A 21,506-nucleotide genomic window follows, 5' to 3' on the forward strand; every position below is an offset into this window, starting at 1 on the left:
GTAAACCAAGAACAAGAACCTATCATCAGTCTACTCTAAACAGTAGATTATCCAAGAAATCAATTTCTATATGTACCGAGGTCACTCGATGCAGACAGTGCAGGAATACATAGCCCTGGTTCAGAGCGTTAGTGAGTTCCCTCTAACGCCCTGGAAGACCCAGGGCTCTGCGCTTGTACAAGGAATTCCACTGCCCTGCGAGTGCTCAAGAGTAGTGAAAATAAACAAAACCATTTCGCTACTCACCGAAGCAAAGGCTGTTTTGTGTTGTTGAAAGTCTATTCTCGGAGGTGGGAAGCCTCTCAGCACCCCACCTTCTCTAAAATACACTTTTTGGTCAGAAAATAAAATATGTCAGCGAGACGGAAATTATTTCTATTTACTCCACAGTGCCCTCTACAGATCTGGAGGATTTGAACTTACCATTAACCAAAATCTGTAGAGGGCACTGTGGGGTAAATAAAAATAATTTCCGTCTCGCTGACATATTTTATTTGAAAAAAATGTGAAAAATAGGACGGATCCGTCTTGATCACTTGACTATATAGATAATGTGTACCGATTTGCGTGATGTTTGGTCAAAATTTGTAGGAGTAATATAAAAATTTTTTTTTAGCAAAAATCGGCCTCCTGATGGCGCTATAATAGAGCAACATTGAAAGGGTGGCATTTCTTCCTCAACGTAGTGCGAATGTGCGTATAGCATACCGTGGTAGGGCCACTTTGAGGCCAGCACACATCAGAACAATATACTTGGCCACCAGCTGGTGGCAGCACTGCACTGTAATAACAGATCAATAAAGCTTTTCTAGTAAACCGTTACTATCAGCTCCTGCCCCGCGACGAGACGGCCGCCTCTGGGCGTGGCGGCGGTAGGGGCATCCCTGTCGATCATGGTAGTGAAGGCCAGCCAATGTGATTTCAGTATGCTTTAGCATGTCCATGGTATTGCAATATATGGAAGTGATTCCAGATAGTTAAAATGTATGGGGGTCGTGGTCTAATAAAAATGGAATAGAGTCTTCACACTGGTAATGCCGAAAAAAAGCTCTGCTTTGTATTTATTGAGGTTGTCAACGTTTCGGCCTGTTCTGACCTTCATTACGACATATACAGTATGTCCTGATGAAGGTCTGAACAGGCCGAAACGTTGACAAACGCTTTTTTCAGCATTACCAGTGTGCAGACTTTATTCCTTTTTTATAATACTTTTGTTTGTCTTGCACCTGGGCCACGGATGTGTGAGCACTACCTTTTTCATCCGTGGTCTGCCTATCAAAGTAAGGGTCCTTGAAAGTAAAAAGGTTGAGAATCACTGAAACTATTTATTTTCAAAAAAACATGAACCAGATATTTACACAGAGCTTTACAATTTTCGTATCATGCTAATTGTCATTTGTCAGCTTTCAATTGTGAGAAAATATGATCATAGTTATTAGTTTCAGAGAATCAAGAGGGATTTATTTTGTCACTTATACTGACATTATTGAAATGTTTATGCCATATGTTTTGCAGAGACTGCTAATACAACACAATACAAAAAGATAATAAAAACGTAATAATTCTGGATATAATGAAATACAAAATATATACACATTATAGGTAAGACAGAGGTAAATATTGTTCAGGTAGAACGGCAGGTACGCCAGAACTCTTAAAGGAGCTACACCATGAATTTAAAAAAAATATTTGATATTTAATATCATATGGTGTATGTCCCTCAAACCTTTTTCAAAAGGTTTGAGCCTAAATCATCACTCAGATATACTCATCCCAAGTCAATTGTCTCTGGCTTATACAGCACTTTCAGCTGCAATACCAAAACGTCCTCTTGTGCAGGGGGGGGCTACTGAGCAATTCTGTCTGTTAATAAAAAAAATTATTAAAAAAATATATTTAAAAAAAAAAAAAAAAAGGAAAAATTCTGCATAAAAAGAAGCATCTAAGAAAAATACAAAATCGAAAAAAAAACACTTTGAACATTTTTGAACAATTCCACCAAGTGTTTGAGGTGCCTGTTTCACCCACTTCCGGGGGGCGGAGCCAAAATCCGAGCCCGAAGTATTTGTTCGTAGACCCCCACTTAGGGGGGGTAGAAAAAGTTTCGGAGCGATTCGGGCACTTTTCATTTAACATTGGGTTTGCCATCATTAATGTTTATGACATCATAAACATTTCCATTCTGAGATTGCCTGTTCAGACACGCCCATTCTGGAAATCCATGAAATGAGAAGGAATGACTGAATTTAAAAGAATAACATTTTTTTGGGTACACTGGGGACCCCAAAAAATACAAAAAAACAAGAAAAAAGTGATTTTCATGGTGTAGACCCTTTATAGTAGGGGGTACTAAGCACAAAAAATGGCCAAATCGTTACGCGGCGGATAAAAGCATGAAATTTGATACAGATGTCCCTTGGGTCATCCTAAAACATCCTAGAAGGGGTGCCCAAAAAAATCTTAAACAGGAAGTGACTTATGGACAAAATTCAAAATGGCCACCTAAACTGTTCACCGTTGACTCAAAAGACACCAAAAGAATCTCCAAAAAGCATAAAATTTGGCACATATGTCCCTTGGGTCATCCTAAGACATCCTAGAAGGGGTGCCCAAAGGAATCTGAAACAGGAAGTGAGTTATTGACTAAATTGAAAATGGCCGCCTAGTGTTGTCGATTGACTCAAAAGACAACTAAAGAATCTCATAAAAGCATACAATTTGGCACACATGTCTTTTTGGTCATCCTAAGACATCCTAGAAGGGGTGCCCAAAGAAATCTTAAGCAGGAACTGAGTTATTGACAAAATTGAAAATGGCCGCCTACAGTGTTATCTATTGACTCAAAAGACAACTAAAGAATCTCATAAAAGCATACAATTTGGCATACATGTCCCTTGGGTCATCCCAAGACATCCCAGAAGGGGTGCCCAAAAAAATCTTAAACAGGAAGTGAGTCATTGACAAAATTGAAAATGACCGCCTACAGTGTTGTCGATTGACTCAAAAGACAACTAAAGAATCTCATAATGGCATACATGTCCCTTGGGTCATCCTAAGACATCATAGAAGGGGTGCCTGAAATTATCTGAAACAGGAAGTGAGTTATTGACTAAATTGAAAATGCCTGTGTACAGTCTTGACAGATGATGCAAAAGACACTCATAAAAAATAATCTCATAAAGCATGAAATTTGGTACAAATGTCCCTTGGGTGATCTGAATGCATCCTAAGGGGTGCCAAAAAAAGTTTGAATAGTCTCTCAATGGAAAACACTCCTCCCACACGGGCTGCACTGCTACAATATTCAAATCGAGCAGCCAATCTAGCATTTGGTCCAGAAGCCTGAAAGCTATGCAATCTCTACCATCTCCTGACAAATAAATTAAAGTCGCTGATTCGTGGACACCTTTATGGACACTCTTGCCAGAGGCTGCTTAAGTTTGTAGAGAACTCAAGTGTGGCTGCAAAGCTGAGCCCTTCTGTTCGAGAAAGTGTAGATGCCGGGATGCTGGGTTACCTTGCAGAGCATTATGCCAATGTGCTGGTAATTGCGAAATGGCACACATGAATACATGTAGTTACTAAACACTAATCACAAAAAAACAGTAATGATCAAGAAGAAAATACATGAGAAGATAGAGTGTAAAACAAGCAAGAAGATGTAGAGTGCAAAATAAATAAGAGAGTAAAATAAGAATATGCAGAGTAAGATAAGATGCAGAGTAAAATAAATGAGAATATGCAGAGAGTTAGATAAATAAAGAAGATTCAAAGAGTACAATAAAAAAATTATGCAGAAAGTAAAATAAATAAGTGATGTAGAAATGAAAACAGAAGGTAGACTACAAAATACGGCAAGTTATGCACTGCATAACCTGTCGTATTGAGTCTGCATAATATGCAGACTGCCATGGTCAACTCTTTAAACAGCCATTTAGAATTTCTTCAACATGGTCCCTTCCTAAAAAGTTTAATAAACAAGCAAACAAATAAATAACCCCTTCTAGGATATATTAAGAAGCACTCAATGTACGTACCAAATTATACACTTTTATGACGTCCCCTTATGTTTTCTTTTGTGTCAACTGCTTTTAGGCGGTCACTTCCTGTTTAAAACCTTTTTGGGCACCCCTTGTAGGATGCGTTCAGATCACCCAAGGGACATTTGTACCACATTTCATGCTTTTATGAGATTCTGTAGGTATCTTGCATCATCTTTCAACACTGTAGGCGGCCATTTTCAATTTAGTCAATAACTCACTTCCTGTTTCAGATTATTTTTGGCACCCCTTCTAGGATGTGTTAGGATGACCCAAGGGACATATGTGCCAAATTGTATACTTTTTGGAGATTCTATAGGCTTTTTGAGTCAATCGCCAACACTGTAGGCGGCCATTTTCAATTTCAACACTTCCTGTTGAAGACTTTTTTGGGCACCCCTTCTAGGATGTCTTAGGATGACCCAAGGGACATGTGTGACACATTTTATACTTTTTGGAGATTCTTTAGTTGTCTTTTGAGTCAATCGACAACACTAGGCGGCCATTTTCAATTTGGTCAATAACTCACTTCCTGTTTCAGATTTTTTTGGGCTCCCCTTCTAGGATGTCTTAGGATGACCCAAAGGACATGTGTGCCACATTTTATGCTTTTTGGAGATTATTTTGGTGTCTTTTGAGTCAACGGTCAACATTTTAGGTGGCCATTTTGGATTTTGTCCATAACTCACTTCCTGTTTAAGATTTTTTTGGGCACCCCTTCTAGGATGTTTTAGGATGACCCAAGGGACATCTGTATAAAATTTCATGCTTTTATCCGCCGCGTAACGATTTTTCACTTAGTACCCCCTACTATTAAGGCATTGGTTCTCAAAGTGGGGTCCTTGGGGGTGTTCCAGGGGGTCCCCAGCAAAATGTGTTAATATAGCATCATAATAATTTTAACCGTTTATACTTTGGCTATTCAAAAATAGCACAGAGTGCTGCGCTATGAGCTTGTAGATCTGCTATTTTTGAAAATGTGTAAAACTTTGTGCAAATCTTTGAATATAATATTTTTTAAAGCGAACATTTGTAACTCAAATCTTTGCTTCTGGGGGTCCCTGGAACAACATATTTTGACATGGGGTCCGCGGCCAAATACATATCATTTTGGGGGTCCTTGACATGAAAAAGTTTGAGAACCACTGTCTTAAGGCATATATGATTTTTGTTGTGCAAGAAGCAGAAGTCATACATGTACATAAAATGTGCTAGAAGCAGCCATCATTCACAGTATATAAAAATGTCCAAGAAGCAGAAGCCATACATACAATATGAATGGAATTTCACTTGTCTATGTACAGTACGTACATTTTGCAAATAGCTGCTCAGGATTCTTTACAGTTTAGATTCAGTTCTTTCAGACCTTGTCCATGATCAGGGCACTGAAAGCCGCTGGGAAAAATGGGGGGGGGGGGGGGGGGACGTTGGCATATCTCTCATTTCTTCCTCTCTGCTGTCCACCTATCCTTCTCCATGGTATAGAAGGAGGATTGTTGGAATTCCTTCCATGACATCTCCTTTGCCATGCCTTTGTACAATAAAAGCACTTTTGGTGGACAGTAAATGTATACTTCCCAGTCACTCCTGGAAACCCAGTATGGATATGCGGACTATTTGGCCCCTGCTTGAGCCCCTGGCGGCAGAAACGGCAAAGTCGTCCGCTAGGTTGAGTGTCTGGGAGTTTCCTCTTTCTCTGGGCTTTGGCCTCCACTCTCCGTTTTGTTGAGACCAGTTGAGACCGGAAAATAACATGTACTCTTCCAGGGAAATAGGACATTCTTCTGTGCATGTTTGCCTATCACAAATGAAGAAGAGAAAGTATTAGATTCATACATTAGACATATTTATTTTGAAACAAGTTGATATTCTTAATTATATTATAAATATATAGTGTGCGAGTCAAGCCATGGCTCGTGATTCATAGCTCTGTAAATGCCCAGGGCTATCAGAGATGTCTTGTGTCCCACATTATAGTTTATTTAGGCTTCATTCACAACACAGCTTATATCATGGGCCTCAACAAATGGTAAACTTCACTGCTGGCTTGTGGTGGACATTTTTGTCAAAATTCTATTTTTGCCATGGACATACAAATGAGCAGACAATAATATTACCAGAAACACATAAAGAGCCATAGCCTTAAATTACCTTTACAGGTCTGTAACTCTGAGAGTGTACAAATGGAACCAAAACCATTTGTGCACTCTCAGAGTTATGGGGGTCCTTGAAGATAATAAGTTAGAGAACCACTGTCCTAGTGGACTCTTAATGTGCCATAGCGTCATAGTAAATCAGTGTCATACATATTCTGAAGAAAACCCAGAGACTGACACTCAGTAATTGGTCTTATGATCAAAACAAGAACTTCATTATAATGTTATGTTATGTAAAAAAAAATTAAAAAAAATAATTGCCACAGACAAGGCCAAGTCTTGCAGACACATTGACGATCATGACAATCCCTGCAAATAACTTACATAATTATGCAAAGCATATTACTGAAATATACAAAGAAACCCTGATTGACAATGACGGAATCAATAATGAAAATAAACAATGTAAAAATATGGTTAACACAGGCCATACATATCCTTAATAAAGGGGAACTTTAAATGCCTTTTTATGTATGAACATCTTTTAATTTATATTGTTTCGCCCAAAAAGGTTGAAAGGTGTTCAAAAAAGCATGCATTTGTAAAAATGTTTCATCCAGCTGTGAGATAGGTCATGTAAAGGGGGGAGGGGGTGCATGGAAGGAGAGGTGGGGCAAATCAAGTGTGATTTTGGCCAAACCTACAATGATTTAATTGTGTTAATTGTCTCAGACACACAGGGCACTTAAAGCTTCCTCAACAGTGTGGATAATAATAAGATATACTTATAGATTTAAAAATGTTAAAGATAGAAGTTAAACAGTAGTAGTGGTAAAACATTATGATGATTGATTTGACTATTTCTGTCCATCACTGGGGGGGGGGGGGGGGGAGAGAGAGACCACAGCAAATGTTTATCACATGTACAAGACAATGCAAGCAGACCAGCAGGGAGCCTGACTCTGTCTCACATTCTCAACATGAACGGTACAACCAGCCAGTATGGTTGTTGAATGAGAGTGAGTGAGTGAATGGGGGAGGGGGAGAACTTTGCCTACGGATATTCACTGGCCAGAATAAGTACAGGTGTACAGAACATATAAATCAGTAGTCCAACAATACCTACATTTACTAGTGAAAGCAATCATATTTTCATGTAATAGTAATACCTATATTTAAACTGAAGTATATATAATGTAGGTGACTGATTAACATGCAACATGCCACTTCTAAAATGTGCCTCAACAGCTTTGAATGTAATGATCATCTGTGTTTACACATCAATCAAAACACCACAATGACCAACCATTGTCCATCTGTCCATGTCCTCACTGTTTTGCCTGATTCACTGCCTTTTTTTGGCTATTATTTTAATGTTGTTTTATACTTTTGCTTTTCTTTTTTGCTTTATTGTTAAATTAGTTGTACTTTTTCTGTAATTGTATTATTGCTCTGTAAAGTACTTTGAGCTGCATTTCATGTCATGGAAGGTGCTATACAAATAAAGTGTATTATTATTATTATTATTATTATTATTATCTGTGTTCAATTACCCAACGACAATAATTAATCAGCTTATTTAAATTTAGATTTAGATTCAACATTATGGCACAAATGACTGCAAACAACCGGAGATTAAATGGGTCAAACGTAGCCCTGAAACATATACAAGCGTCATGTGAACCATGGCTAGGTCAAACGTTACAAGTTGGGCATTTTGCCATTTTATCCATCCCCAAATAACAAGACAACAACATGGCATGCACATGTATTCAGCAGTCAACTTTTCATTCATCCAAAACAAGCGACTTACCTTTGTTGTGTGTAAGGAACGAAATCAAATGCAGTAATAATCATGGATCATCTTCTCTGTTCTCTCACAGTGACCGACCGACTGACTGACCGTTCCTTCCGTTCACCCACTGAGGGGGGGGGGCTGGTTGGGAATGTGCGACTCTGAACAGCTGTACCATGGTTCACATGACGCTCGTCTGTCACAAGCGTCATGGCGCTACTTGTTCCTGGTTTTTGAAATGTTTACATTTACAACCCGTACATCTACATAAACGTTCAAAGTTCAAATATAAAGTGCTGACCCTACGGCCATGGATGTAACAAGTTAAAACGCCTTGGTCTAAGTACCCGTATCTTCCGTATTTTTCAATACAAAGCATTTTAATCCAATCGGTGGTAATTTTTTTTAATATGCTTTCAACACCGCGACCCTATCGGTTGAAAGGTGTACTGCACTCTGATACATTATAACTGTATACAAAATGGACATCAATCGGATTAAAATGCTTCTTTATTACACAATACGGAAGGTACGGGTACTTAGACCCAGACGTTTTAACTTGTTCCATCCATGGCCGTAGAGTCAGCACTTTATATTTGAAATGTTAACGTTTATGTAGATGTACGGGTTGTAAATGAAGACATTTCAAAAAACAGGAACAAGTAGCGCCATGACTGTCATGATATGACGGTCATGTTGGAACCCATTTAAAATATACGTTCCGTGACCATTTTCTTAATCAAACATGGCCAACACAGCATTCTGACTAAAGGTACTATGTCATGCACGTGTTTTAGTGTGCTTTTGCGTTCTATCGTTAAATACAAACATATTTGCCAGTCTTAACTCTATGGGTCCTTGATCCTCATCTTGCGCTAATGCACGCAACTGTTTCTCATAAGCGTGCATCCGTTGTCCGTCAACTACACAGCCATCTGTGCCGCGATGCGTCTGTGCCTGTCTGCCCCTCGCTTGGTGTGGGCGGGGCTATCCGTCCAGGATGTGACGCAGTAACTAGAGGCGTCACCAGCCCCGCCCCCCCCGGCCCCTTGCCTTCAACAACACGCAAAAGGCCCGTTCGCAGGACGCGAACATCCAAAGTTCACAGTTAAAAGAAATAAAAAGAACACTGAGTTAGTATCTGACTGACTGCCTGGGCTGTGCTGTTTTTACCCATATGATGGATTATGTCAATGGGATGATACAAAAAATGAAATGATAACTTGCACCATTGGATTCCTTGACCCTGAAAATGTAGGTTTAGCCATTAAAAACAATGTTCCATCTTATTTAGAAGCCAAGATATTACAAGACATACATTTTACGGCGGCCATTTTGTCAATTCCAATATGGCCACAGACATCTGGGCAAATGCAAACATTGATTTTATGATTTCTTAGACAATAACCTTTCCAAAAATGTATAGTTTTGCAAATCTTCAATATGAATTGATAAATGTTTTTTAATTACAAAGATATTGCAAGAAAACAACCACATCTGGTCATTTTGGACTCAGTCATGCATCTAAGGGTTAATATTGTAAAGTTTTGTAGCTTTATAATTACCGCCATTGGATTCCTCAACACTGAAAATGTAGGTTTAGGAGTTAAAATCAATGTTCCAGCTTATTTAGAGGCCGAGATATTAAAAAACGTACATTTTAGGGTGGCCATTTTGTAATTGCCAATATGGCCGCCATATACACATCTGGGCAAATGCAAACATTGATTTTCTGATTCCTTAGACAATAACCTTTCCAAAAATGTATAGTTTTGCAAATCTTCAAAACAATCCGACAACATTGTAAATCTAAGCATAAGGAACCAGACTAAGTGCTCGCCTCCTGTGTTTGTTGTCCAGCAAGTAGACGGTGTACATTATTATCCATCTCTAACTTGTCTGTTGCTCTAATTTAGCAATGGTACAACAGTGCTGCATTATCGGATGCAATGCCAAGGTTTCAGACGTTAAAATTAAAAAAGTTAAATTGCACACATTTCCAACCTGGAAGAAAAGCTTTGGAGATCGCATGTCGGAGATATCAAAGAAACGTCGTATGGCTTGGCTTGGGTATCTTAAATACAATGAGATTGAGCTAACAGCTAAATTGTGTTTCTCTATGTGTCCAGTCTGAGAAACGTTATCTAACGTGGGTGGCTCATGGTCACGGTGGCTGAGTAAACAGCCAGGGACTCTTGTCTGTGTGTCACTGTCAGCAAGTGTTCAGACGTCGGAGATATCAAATAAATGTAGTATGGCTTGGGTGTCAGCTGACGAAATAACATAACCTTCAACAACATTCCCAAACACATATAAGCTCAAACGAGCATGACAGCACACAATCAAAAATATAAACATCTGATCTGTTGGAGGCGAGCATCAGCGTTGCCATGTCGGCTTATTATAAGCAACTTTGGGATAAGGATAATTCCTTTTAACAGGTCGTTCATGAAAGTCCTTGCGGTCTTGTTTCCAATGAGAACCTGTGAGCAATTGGGGTTAAGAGTCTTGCTCAGGGACAAATTTCATATCATCGGCACATATGCTGGGATAGCCTGGAATCGAACCTGGGGCAACCAGGGCCTCTGGTTCCCTAGGCGGGCTCACTAACCACTCAGCTATGGGCTTCTTTTTCTGTAAAGTTGCTTGTAAAATTGGTAGTTGCGGGTTACGTTTTTTTGTGTGGCTTATTTATAAAGTGTACTTGCTTATTTAGGCTTATTTAGGTACTTGCTTATTTAGGCTTTAAAAAATAAATAAATACATTTAAACCAGTGGTTCTCAAATCTTTTCATGAAAATGTTTTGTGCCAGGGAGCATTTGTGTTGTTAGAATGTTTTAAAAAATATTCCAAATATTCTTTATTTTATTGCAAGAGTTTTTTTTAATAGCCTATGTACAAGCTCACGTGAGCTTGTAGATCGGCTATTTTCAAGTAGCTGATTCTTTTGGGCTTGTTTTCATAGACCTGGTTGCTTATTTCTCTCGCAAAATATGGCAACACTGATCGCAACAGGTACGTTGTGCACTTTCTCAATGATCAATTAACAATATAAAATGAATAATAATACTTCGCTATAATAATATTATAAATATATATATAAATAATCAGTACTCAAGATGACTATATTTTATTTCGGTTACACAATAAGCAACAAAACGTTGTTCTTTTCAGGTAAAATGAATGATTGTGACTGACTGGGCACTGTCATTACATCTGATCTAGGGCACAGATGTAATGACTTTTTTCCAGGTAGCGTGCCTTTGCGTCTGCGTTCAGCTTCTCTCTATATGGTATCTCTCTGTTACGCATTGCCCGGTCCATCTTCTGTCCTTTAGGCTACCAATAAATTCGTTGTAGTTCAGGACACGGTCGTGACTCGTGAGTAACTGTCAATGTTGTTGATACGAGCTGTTATGGAGCTCACCTAATATGGCCACCGGAACTACTTCCGCCTAAGCTTGGCCACGCCTTTTGCCCGTAGCCTATAGTTTTGGACCATGACGGAGGCGCGCCGACTCAGCAGACCTTGAGGCCGAGGAGTCGCGCCCGAGCGCCTCCAGGCGCGAGTGCCCGCGACGACCGGTGTCACAGCTCAACTGGAAATCATTTTAAGTGGCATCTCGCTCGCTCCCGACAGCAGATGTTCTTTGAGGAAGTGGGTGGAGCTCACTTCGTCAAAGCTTAACGTCGTTTATATCAATGAATAAAGCATTACATCCATCCCATTGTTTGTGGAATCTTACTTGTATGAAACTGTAAAGACATGCACCCATAAAATAATATTGACTAATGATAGAGTTATTTTGATCTCTTATCTGAATTATCATAATGTGTCTAGGGTCCTTAACCTGGTTAAAATGTCCTATTAATAATGCCATATGGGCCTATACCTCAGTCATGTTAAAAGTACTCTGTACTCTCTACTAGCAGTCTCTGTGTCTGCAAGCCAAGGTCAAAGACATGCTGCAGGCTTTCTGTGACAATCTATGTTATGAGAACACCATATCGGTGTTCTTTTCCACACTAATCCTTTCTTACAGCTGTCTTGCACCCATGTCACCAAGCCTCCACTGACCAGTGGGTCAGAGCAAGATGTCAAACGTGTTGACCCAGACATGGGGACGCTGTTGTCCATCTGATAAACTGTCACACCATCATCCTCCATCATAATCTACCATCATCTACCATCATCAGACGACGACGTAACCATCGCTCTCATCCAATCCGAGAAGTCCACCTTCACACGGAACCTCATCGATGTCACATCCTATGATGTCATATGTTTATGTTACTGGACTCTGTTAAAGCCTACTGCTTGCTCTGTTACACTACGGAGAGATGGACGGCCGATGTTGCGGACCTGTGATATACTGTAACCTTCTATTGTCTCTCTGATCTGAATACAAACATGTTTCCTTATACCCTTGGTTGGCTGTCTGAGTCTGGTTTTTCCTTATTGTCTCGTGGTACTTTTTGTGGGTCATAAGGTAAATATCAGCTCCAACAACTAATATAAGCGCTCCGTTCACATGATAGTTTAATAGCTGTAGAAACAAGTCAATGATGTTGGTAGTCACACCATGATGAACCACAAACTCTTGTGTGAAGTCTGACAAGTGCATAATAGCCTATCATATTAATAATCTTTGTTATGTTTTCATTACAAACGCTGCTAACTAGGCTGTGCACTGCAGAGCGTAAAACAGCACCATCTGCTGTAGGTCCTATGTTAAGACAGCAGCACCACCACCAGTTCAAATGGTATTATTATAGTGATATTATTAGTGATATATATTATATCACAATGCATGTATCTAATCAATATCAAGCCCATTAACCTTGACTCTACACACCTCTTCAGTTGTGCATTAATGCTATTTTCTAACCACTCTATTACATGGCCATAACTTTGTGTGTGAAAATGTCCATGACCATTATGACCATATGACCATAATGGCCACATGTGTTGCCATATGATTGGTCAATGTTAATTTGGGTTGGAAGAGGTGTGTAGAGTCAAGGTTAATGGGCTTGATATTGATTAGATCAGTGTCTATCAACCTTTTTTGTGCCAAGGCACACCTGGCATAGCCAAAAAATCCCAGGGCACACCTAGATATACGGTATATATAATTATATATATATATACGGTATATCTATATATACACACTAGGGGTGTGCCGATTTTCACATTTCACGAAACGATACGATACGATATTGGGCACACAACTTCGATACGATTTCGATACGATACGCACTTTTTTATCATGAAAATATATGAGAAAAAAAGCAAATGCAAACAAATATTTCTGTTTTTGCATTATTCAGACATGCAAACTTGTAGCTTTTCAGCTTCCACTAGCCGTTTTGAATCCAAATAGGGCAATAGTGTGACACCTGACCCGAAAAAAAACAGCATGTTGTCACCCTTTTCACCTCGGGGCTGTTTGCATGCCTGATTATTATTATTGTTTAAAAAAAAAAAAAAAAAAACCTCAAACCTCCTTTCTACGTCGCGGCACACCTCAGCAGTAGCCCCGGCCCAAAATTGGGACGTTTGCCAGGGTTGATATACACTGGATTAGATACATGCATTGTGATATAATATATATCACTAATAATATCACTATAATAATACCATTTGAACTGGTGGTGGTGCTGCTGTCTTAACATAGGACCTACAGCAGATGGTGCTGTTTTACGCTCTGCAGTGCACAGCCTAGTTAGCAGCGTTTGTAATGAAAACATAACAAAGATTATTAATATGATAGGCTATTATGCACTTGTCAGACTTCACACAAGAGTTTGTGGTTCATGGTGTGACTACCAACATCATTGACTTGTTTCTACAGCTATTAAACTATCATGTGAACGGAGCGCTTATATTAGTCAATATGATATGCTTATATGAGCAACCAGATGAATCAGTCTAGGTAGTTCAAGTTGTATCATATCTGGACACACCAGACTATATATACATTGTGTCCTGTATTATCTACCAGTGTCTTGTGGCGTGGTTAGGCGCAGGACTACGGATTTTTCGCAACTGTGGAGGCAGGATCGAATCCCGCTTGATACTTTGAGATGTATTTATAGATATTTTTTCTTCATTATTCTAACTGTTTTTTATGGGTGCATGTCTTTACAGTTTCATACAAGTAAGATTCCACAAACAATGGGATGGATGTAATGCTTTATTCATTGATATAAACGACGTTAAGCTTTGACGAAGTGAGCTCCACCCACTTCCTCAAAGAACATCTGCTGTCGGGAGCGAGCGAGATGCCACTTGAAATGGACGGCCACTTGAACTGAAACACCGGCCGATGGTCTGCTAGTCGACAAAGCGCCGTCCGATTTATGTACCGATAGGCACAGAATAGAGCATCGCAGTTCCCGCCCACTTCCTGGTTTTTCCTGGTGCAGGAAGGAAAAACTCAATGCATTTTTCCCATTGACATTTCCAAAAATATTTGTATCAATTAATTTAAGCCTAGAATCAAGCCAATAAAACATTATTTTTTTTTATTTTATATTTAATTATATGATATACTATATTTAATAAATACCCTTTGTTTTGCCGTTTTCAAAAAAAAATAATCACAGAATCAAACGTTTTATGGTCATGATGATGGTCATGTTTTATTGGCTTGATTCTAGGCTTAAATTAATTGATATAAATATTTTTGTCAATGGGAAAAATGCATTGAGTATTTTGCGGTGGAACCCGGAAGGGGCGGGAACTGCGATGCTCTATAGTAAATAATATTGGTGGGGACTGCGTTTGCCCCAAGCCCCCAGAGTTGCTGAGAAACATTGAAGCTGCCACCCCAGTGGCCAAAGCTGGAACTACAGGCGGGGAGAAATACATGCACGCGCAAAACATACTGAGAGATATTTATATTTATACATATAAATATGTAAACATATTATACATACATACATATGCATTTACATATAAATATGCATCTCGAGTGTATTTAATAAATATCTCGCGTTCAATCCTTGACACACGGGCTGCCGTAGAACGCAAAAAGGACACTAGTGCGCATGCTCATAACTCTATGGGGGGTCAAAATCGAACCAATAATTCTACTTCCGGCAGGTTTCCGGGTGCTTCAAAACGCCGGTGAGCACATTCATTGAAATGATAGCTGGGGGCGGGGCAATCCGCCCTCTAGTTATGTTATACCTCTATGGTCCAGAGCAGAAGGCTGTCAAATGGGGGGTCAGTTTTTACAGCGGAAGTAGTGGCCCTAGTATGGGCAGTAAATTGGGTAGAAGAGGTGAGGCCGCAGCATGTGATCATATGCTCGGACTCGGCGGCGGCACTGATGGCTCTGCAGGGGGGGAGGTCACAGGTTAAGCCGGATCTTATCTGTGAACTGCGAACTGCACTCTATAGAGCAGAACGGGCTGGAAGCAGAGTGGGGTTCATGTGGGTGCCAGCACATGTGGGGGTGGAGGGAAACGAGGCTGCTGATTTGGCAGCCAAAGAGGCCCTGAGGAGGGAGGAGGTGGATGTGGGCATAGCCTTGGGGGTCTCAGAGTACCGCAGTAAGATAAAGGAGGAGATAACCAGGAGGTGGCAGAAGGAATGGGAGGGGGAAGAAAGGAGAAGGTTTTATTATAACATACAAAATAGTGTTAGGGGAGGGAACAGCACTCTGGGGGACAATAGAAGGGAACAGGTCATAATGACAAGATTGAGGCTTGGACACTGTGGGCTAGCAGGGGGACTGGCTCGAATTGGGAAACATGGAGATGGACTGTGTGAATGTGGAACTGAAGAGACTGTACAGCATGTGTTTATGGAATGTGCCAAATATGAAATGGAGAGGAGTGTGCTGTTCACTGCAGTACTGGATGCAGGGATGACGTGCATCTCACTGAGGAATATACTGAACCCGGAGGAAAAGCAAAATGCAGTGGTGAAAGCTGTTATGGAGTTCCTTGTGGACACAGGCATGCACCATGGAATGGTGAAATGGAATAGTCTAACCCCATCCCTCAAAAAATGCAGTTCGCTGGGCTCATTCAAAACAGCCCTAAAAACCCATCTTTCTGGAGGCCGAAAGAGGAGCTAGTACCAGTTTCCCTGTAGACAGACGACCCCCCCCCCTCCTCTTTTTGTACATATTTTGTATTTCCTCATGCTTTTTTTGTATATAATTTTTTATTTTTCCATGCTTCCCCCCCCCCTTTCTTTTTGTACATATATTTTTAAATGCTTTTTTTTGTACATAGTGGTACTTTTTCTGTATTATCTGTATTTTCATGTTGATTTTTGAACTGTTTGGTTGCTACTATATATGTCTATGAAATTAACTCAAGGACCCCAACGGAAACAAGTCCGCAAGGACTTTTTTGGCCGGACCTTTTAGACAAAAGCATTATAAATGTAACTGTGTTGTTTTACATTCTTTTGCCTAATAAAAATTTCAATCAATCAATCAATCAAAACCATAAGGTGTAAGGCTATAGTTAAAGTGAGCAGTACCTAACACGAACAGTGTGAGGCAGCAATACGCCGAAGGGCGTCTAGACTGCCGGAAAGCCAAACGAAGAAGAAGAAGAAGAAGCCCCAACTGCCACTCAAAGTGACTACTGGCCAATCACAGTGCGTCTTTCCCGGGACTTAACCAGCTCTCAACCCAACTTCCGGTACATATACGCACCACACTTACAAAACAAAGCTGGCCGAGACGATGCATTGAGCGAGTGTACTGTAGGCCTACGCATAACCCAGCGTTGTAGCAATGGCGGATGGAGCGAAGATTCTATAGAGTTAAATAATATATCGATATCGCACAGAACATTGGGGACATTTCCGGAAATTATTCAACTGTAAGTATTGAAATAAATAAATACTACTGCTTCTGTGCCTCGAAATGTTAGCTTTAAGAATGTTTTAGGCTAGAATAGTGTTGTTAAGGCTGTGTGTGTGTGTGTGTGTGTGTGTGTGTGTGTGTGTGTGTGTGTGTGTGTGTGTGTGTGTGTGTGTGTGTGTGTGTGTGTGTGTGTGTGTGTGTGTGTGTGTGTGTGTGTGTGTGTGTGTGTGTGTGTGTGTGTGTGTGTGTGTGTGTGTGTGTGTGTGTGTGTGTGTGTGTGTGTGTGTGTGTGTGTGTGTGTGTGTGTCGCAGGGCACCAACCTGGGGGGGGCAAACGGCCTGAAGAAGAAAAAAAATTGAGCATTCTGCATTGAGCGAGTGTACTGTAGGCCTCAGTGGTGGACAGTAACGGAGTAAATCTACTTGAGTACTGTACTTAAGTACAGATTCTGAGGATCTGTACTTTACTTGACACAAGCTCACAACGTGTCACAACGTGTCACAAGTAACGTTATCATGCATGTTGTGAGCTTGTAGATCGGCCCTTTTCGGTTATTTGGTGTACAGAGAAAACAGGAGTGCCAATTATAGAGCCCTGGGGAATACAGTCAACTAAGTACAGTATATGGTTTAAGTTGTTTTGTTTTATGCCGCCTTAGGCAGCATAAAACATATGTAACTCCCTCCAAGCACAGACAGACACAAGTGGTTTCCTTGCTACTGATTTATTTGAAGGTGACTTCAATCCTCCAAATCCATCTTTTGGATTTGTTACATTAACACACAGTGATGAGCTGTGGATTTTTGAACTAGGGGGGCTATATTTTCTGACGTCACGTGCACGCATGTGCACATAGCCAATCAGCTCAGTGCTAGTTGAAATACTGTATTCAACATGTGATTTTTAATGTAATTATATCCTATTATTTACATAAGTACTTAAAATAATCAGACAACTTGTCTTTGTCTTGTCTCAGAGAACTCCTCTTCTAAGCGATCCCCTTCACACTCTGCAGTGCAGAGACTGTTGTCTCTCATTGTGAGAGGAATGTACACATTCAATTCAAGTCCATGGCTTTTTTCGAGTAGCCTAATGTTATGTAAAGCAGCCAGGTAGACGCTATTGAGAACGGCTCGCCGCTGACGGCGCGAACCTTGAGAGGCTATTGTTTAAACTTTAAGGTGTTAAGACCGCAGCTGACGGTGCGTGCTCGCGCGTGCATGTGGACTGGAGCTCCCAGCCCCCCAGCCAGCGCCAGAACTAAGGGGTCGCCGACCCCCCGTAGCACCCCCTACAGCTCATCCCTGTTAACACAGAAGACCATGCACATGTAAATTGGACACATTTTACCAAAGTAAAAATACAGACAATTCAAACAAACAAATACCTCGTTGGCTGCATCATGCTACACATAAAGGGAGTACTCTTCAGTCTTCAGGTCCTTATAGACTTTTCTTATAACTTAGACCATAACCTTTCTTATAACTTTAAGTTTAGACAGTCTCTTGTGACCAACATGACACGGAGCTTCTGCACCTTGCTGCTGCTGCTTAATGACAAAGTCGTGTGAACCCCATTCACATGAGAGCAGACCAATGAGACACAGAACGTGACTTTGATACTTCAAAATAAAAGCATTACAACAACTTCACAAATAACCATGAAATAATGTACACAAATGTGACTTGAATAACTTCTTAATTATGAACTTGGACTTTAGAGAAATAAAACAAATTATTAACTTGTAGACGATGACAGCAGTTACAACATATGCAGTCTATTAGAGAGACACATTCAATAACAAAGTCTCTATTGCATTTTTATGGTTCACGAGACTGAGTCACTAGCCATGGTTATTTTCTCCAAATTGTCTCCATGTCACCATGCGACACTAATGGTTGGGAGGTGTATTGCACTCTGATACATTACAAAAGAAAAAAAAAAGAAAATGGCCGGCGATGGGATTAAAATGCTTTTTATTGAACAATACGGGAGATACGGGTACTCATCGCGGTCCGCATCGCCTTGTAACATCCTTGGCTCGGTGGTAAGCACTTTATATTTGAAATCTGAACGTTTATGTTTATGTGAGAGATGGCAATGTGAAAAATCGAACACAACTTTAGACCAGGGGGACTCGGCACCATGACTGTCATGGTATGACAGTCATGTTTCAGGGCTAGAGAGTCACCACATTGTCAAATTGCACTAAACTAAATATGGGGAGAGATTTGTCTCAAATTATTTGTGAATGTGATTGAATGTGACATGATTTACAAATGTATTTCCATGATTTACAAATGTGTTTTGCATTCTGCAAAGACAAATTATTTATTTGTGACTTTAAGTAAAAAATAATTGGACAGACCTTTTAGACAAAGTATTATAAATGTAATTGTGGTGATGTTTTACATTTTTTGCCTTATAAAAAATTCAATCCATTTCAATCAAACCAACACACGCATTCAGTTTTGAGACAAGCTTCACACTCTTTTGGTGAGATTCACTCACAAATACCTGCAGATCCCTGCCCCCACCCCCACCCCATGGCAATTACAGCTAGGTGGGCACTGCCACTAATCAGTTAGACAGGAGGGATTTCAGAAAAAATAGGTATTTGGGTGAAAAGTTGGGAAGCTGAACCAAAAAAAAAAACATGGCACAAACAATGGTCAGGGATCTGCCATGACAATAGTCACACAAAATTTGTTATAATTTGCACACATTATGTGGCACTACAGAAGTGATACAGCAGTGTCTAACATTTCAAATGGCCATAACTCGGTGACCATTGCTCTGATCAGCCGATAGGACTGGATTTGAACACCACATAGCAGGCTGAAAATCTAGTCATCTATATTTTCCACTGCTGAATGGTTTGGTTATATTGTAAAGCACATGCCTGCTTATGATGGCTTGTGCTGGCATGTTACTGCATTATAGTAAGCTCCCACGTAACTTGCTGATGATTTGGTCAATATCTGTGTTTCTAGTGTCGCTTGATCATGATGTAACTTTCCTCTTCTACCCCGGATTTGAACCCGGTTTCTTGCGCAAGCGCTGACATTTTTTACCATTGAGCTCATAGAGCCTGCTTGCTTGCTCAGGGGATAAATTTAATGAGCTTTGTCTCAATAGAAAAGCAGGGAGACCAAATACAACCACCCCAATTGTATAAGTTATATCGTATTAACATACTCTACCAGTGGTGTGTTCTAGATTTTTTTGGAGGGTATACTATAACAATTCCCCCCCAGTTCCTCCCACACGCACGGCACGCACACGCGTATAATTAATTTATGTAAAAAAATTGCGCGCGTTTCTGCCCCGCATAAACTCGGCCAGGCCCACTTAGGCCCAGTTTCACAGTAACACTGAGTACACTTACAATATGCTTTTTTACTGATTTTCTACTGTTTCTAATGTTAATCACCCTGTAACGCAACTACTTTTGCCTGCGCACTTCACCGGGTATGGTCTAGTTATGGGTAATCCATTCAAGTGGCAAATTAAATGTGAAACACATCAACTATTGAGAAAACAAGAAGATATGTTGATAATGACACTCTATACATTTGGAAACATATTTTTTATTCAACTCTATATCGTCTCCAGTTCATGCAGGATCATTTTAGAAGTAGGCTAACTCTTATATCCTCTCATAGAGATTGCATTGACAGCAGCAGTACATCGTTCTAACGGACCTTGTGTGGGTGCACTGTCTCAATTGTGGGCGTGGATTTTGTAGTCCCTGTGTGTCTCTATGACATCACTATCATCAGTGTTGTGTTGGATTCATGTTAATGTGTGTTTTCAGACATTTAACCACTTAAACCGTCAATAGTAAATTTGACCTTTCACCTTTTACTTAGTCTGCTCTTTTTTCCAATGGAATATTTATATATATATAATATATATATACATACATATTTTCAAATGTTTTGCCTCTTTCTTATATAATGTAACAATTTGGCCAGTTGTTATAGTATAGTTTGTTGGTGACTTTTGATGCAATATAATGCTCTTTTTTCTTTTCTTTCTTTCTTTGTGGTATTAAAAAGTCCTTAAATTGTCACTTCACTATCATCTCTGGGGACCCCCCCAAAATCATGTCAGGGGGTCCCGACCCACTGGTTGAGAACCACTGGTTTACTGTGTGCCCCTCCCCTCCTTAACCCCTCCTCCCTCTGCCCTATGAATTCATCCTACACCTTCATCTCTTTGTTGTTACTTCCTCCTTGTTGAACAGGTAGGTGTCCTTCACCATGTTCTCTGTCATGACATTACAAATGGAATTGATAATGATTTAATCAGTATAATTATGATAGCCTCAGATGATATGTAAATGTGTTTACTTTCATACATTAGCTCTGATCAAGATGTTTTGGACTGAAGTCACCAGCGAAGGACCCTAGTGATCGTTGATCATGTTTGTTTGATTAATATCTTCCTTACTTGTTTAATTTGACGTTTTGCTTTTATTCATGACAGGTATGTTTTTTTGTATATTTCATATTATTTGTAAAATAATATGAATTATCATGTTCCTACTTCCTCAAAGGAGAGAGGAGTTTAATCATTAAAACTATGAATGTGTCTCTTTGTTCCAATAGGGTTTTATCAACACACACAGACATCAACACTTCACTCCAACAGACACTGACTGGCTGTTAGACAAACACCACAAACAACTACACAACTGCTCCAGCTACCAGGTAACTTTGATTGTTTTGCTCTCG

The 21,506-nt window shown here is 40.0% G+C and overlaps 1 protein-coding gene across 6 annotated transcripts in view; it reads left to right on the plus strand.

Moving 5' to 3' along the window:
- The first annotated feature begins 16,642 nt into the window (after positions 1–16,642).
- The window catches only part of LOC308095965 (uncharacterized protein), a 93,947-nt gene continuing 89,083 nt past the window's right edge, over positions 16,643–21,506 (plus strand). For 5 of the 6 annotated variants that reach the window (XM_080443155.1, XM_080443160.1, XM_080443156.1 and 2 more), the window contains exons 1-2: positions 16,643–16,782; positions 21,381–21,482. The gene's annotated coding sequence lies outside the window, so the exon portion shown is untranslated. Of the gene's footprint in view, positions 16,783–21,200; positions 21,259–21,380; positions 21,483–21,506 lie in introns of those variants that run through there. The other variant, XM_080443157.1, reaches the window with a different exon arrangement.

This window comes from Gymnoscopelus braueri, assembly GCF_963280865.1.
Source record: "Gymnoscopelus braueri genome assembly, chromosome: 11".
Classification (NCBI taxonomy): Eukaryota; Metazoa; Chordata; class Actinopteri; order Myctophiformes; family Myctophidae; genus Gymnoscopelus; species Gymnoscopelus braueri.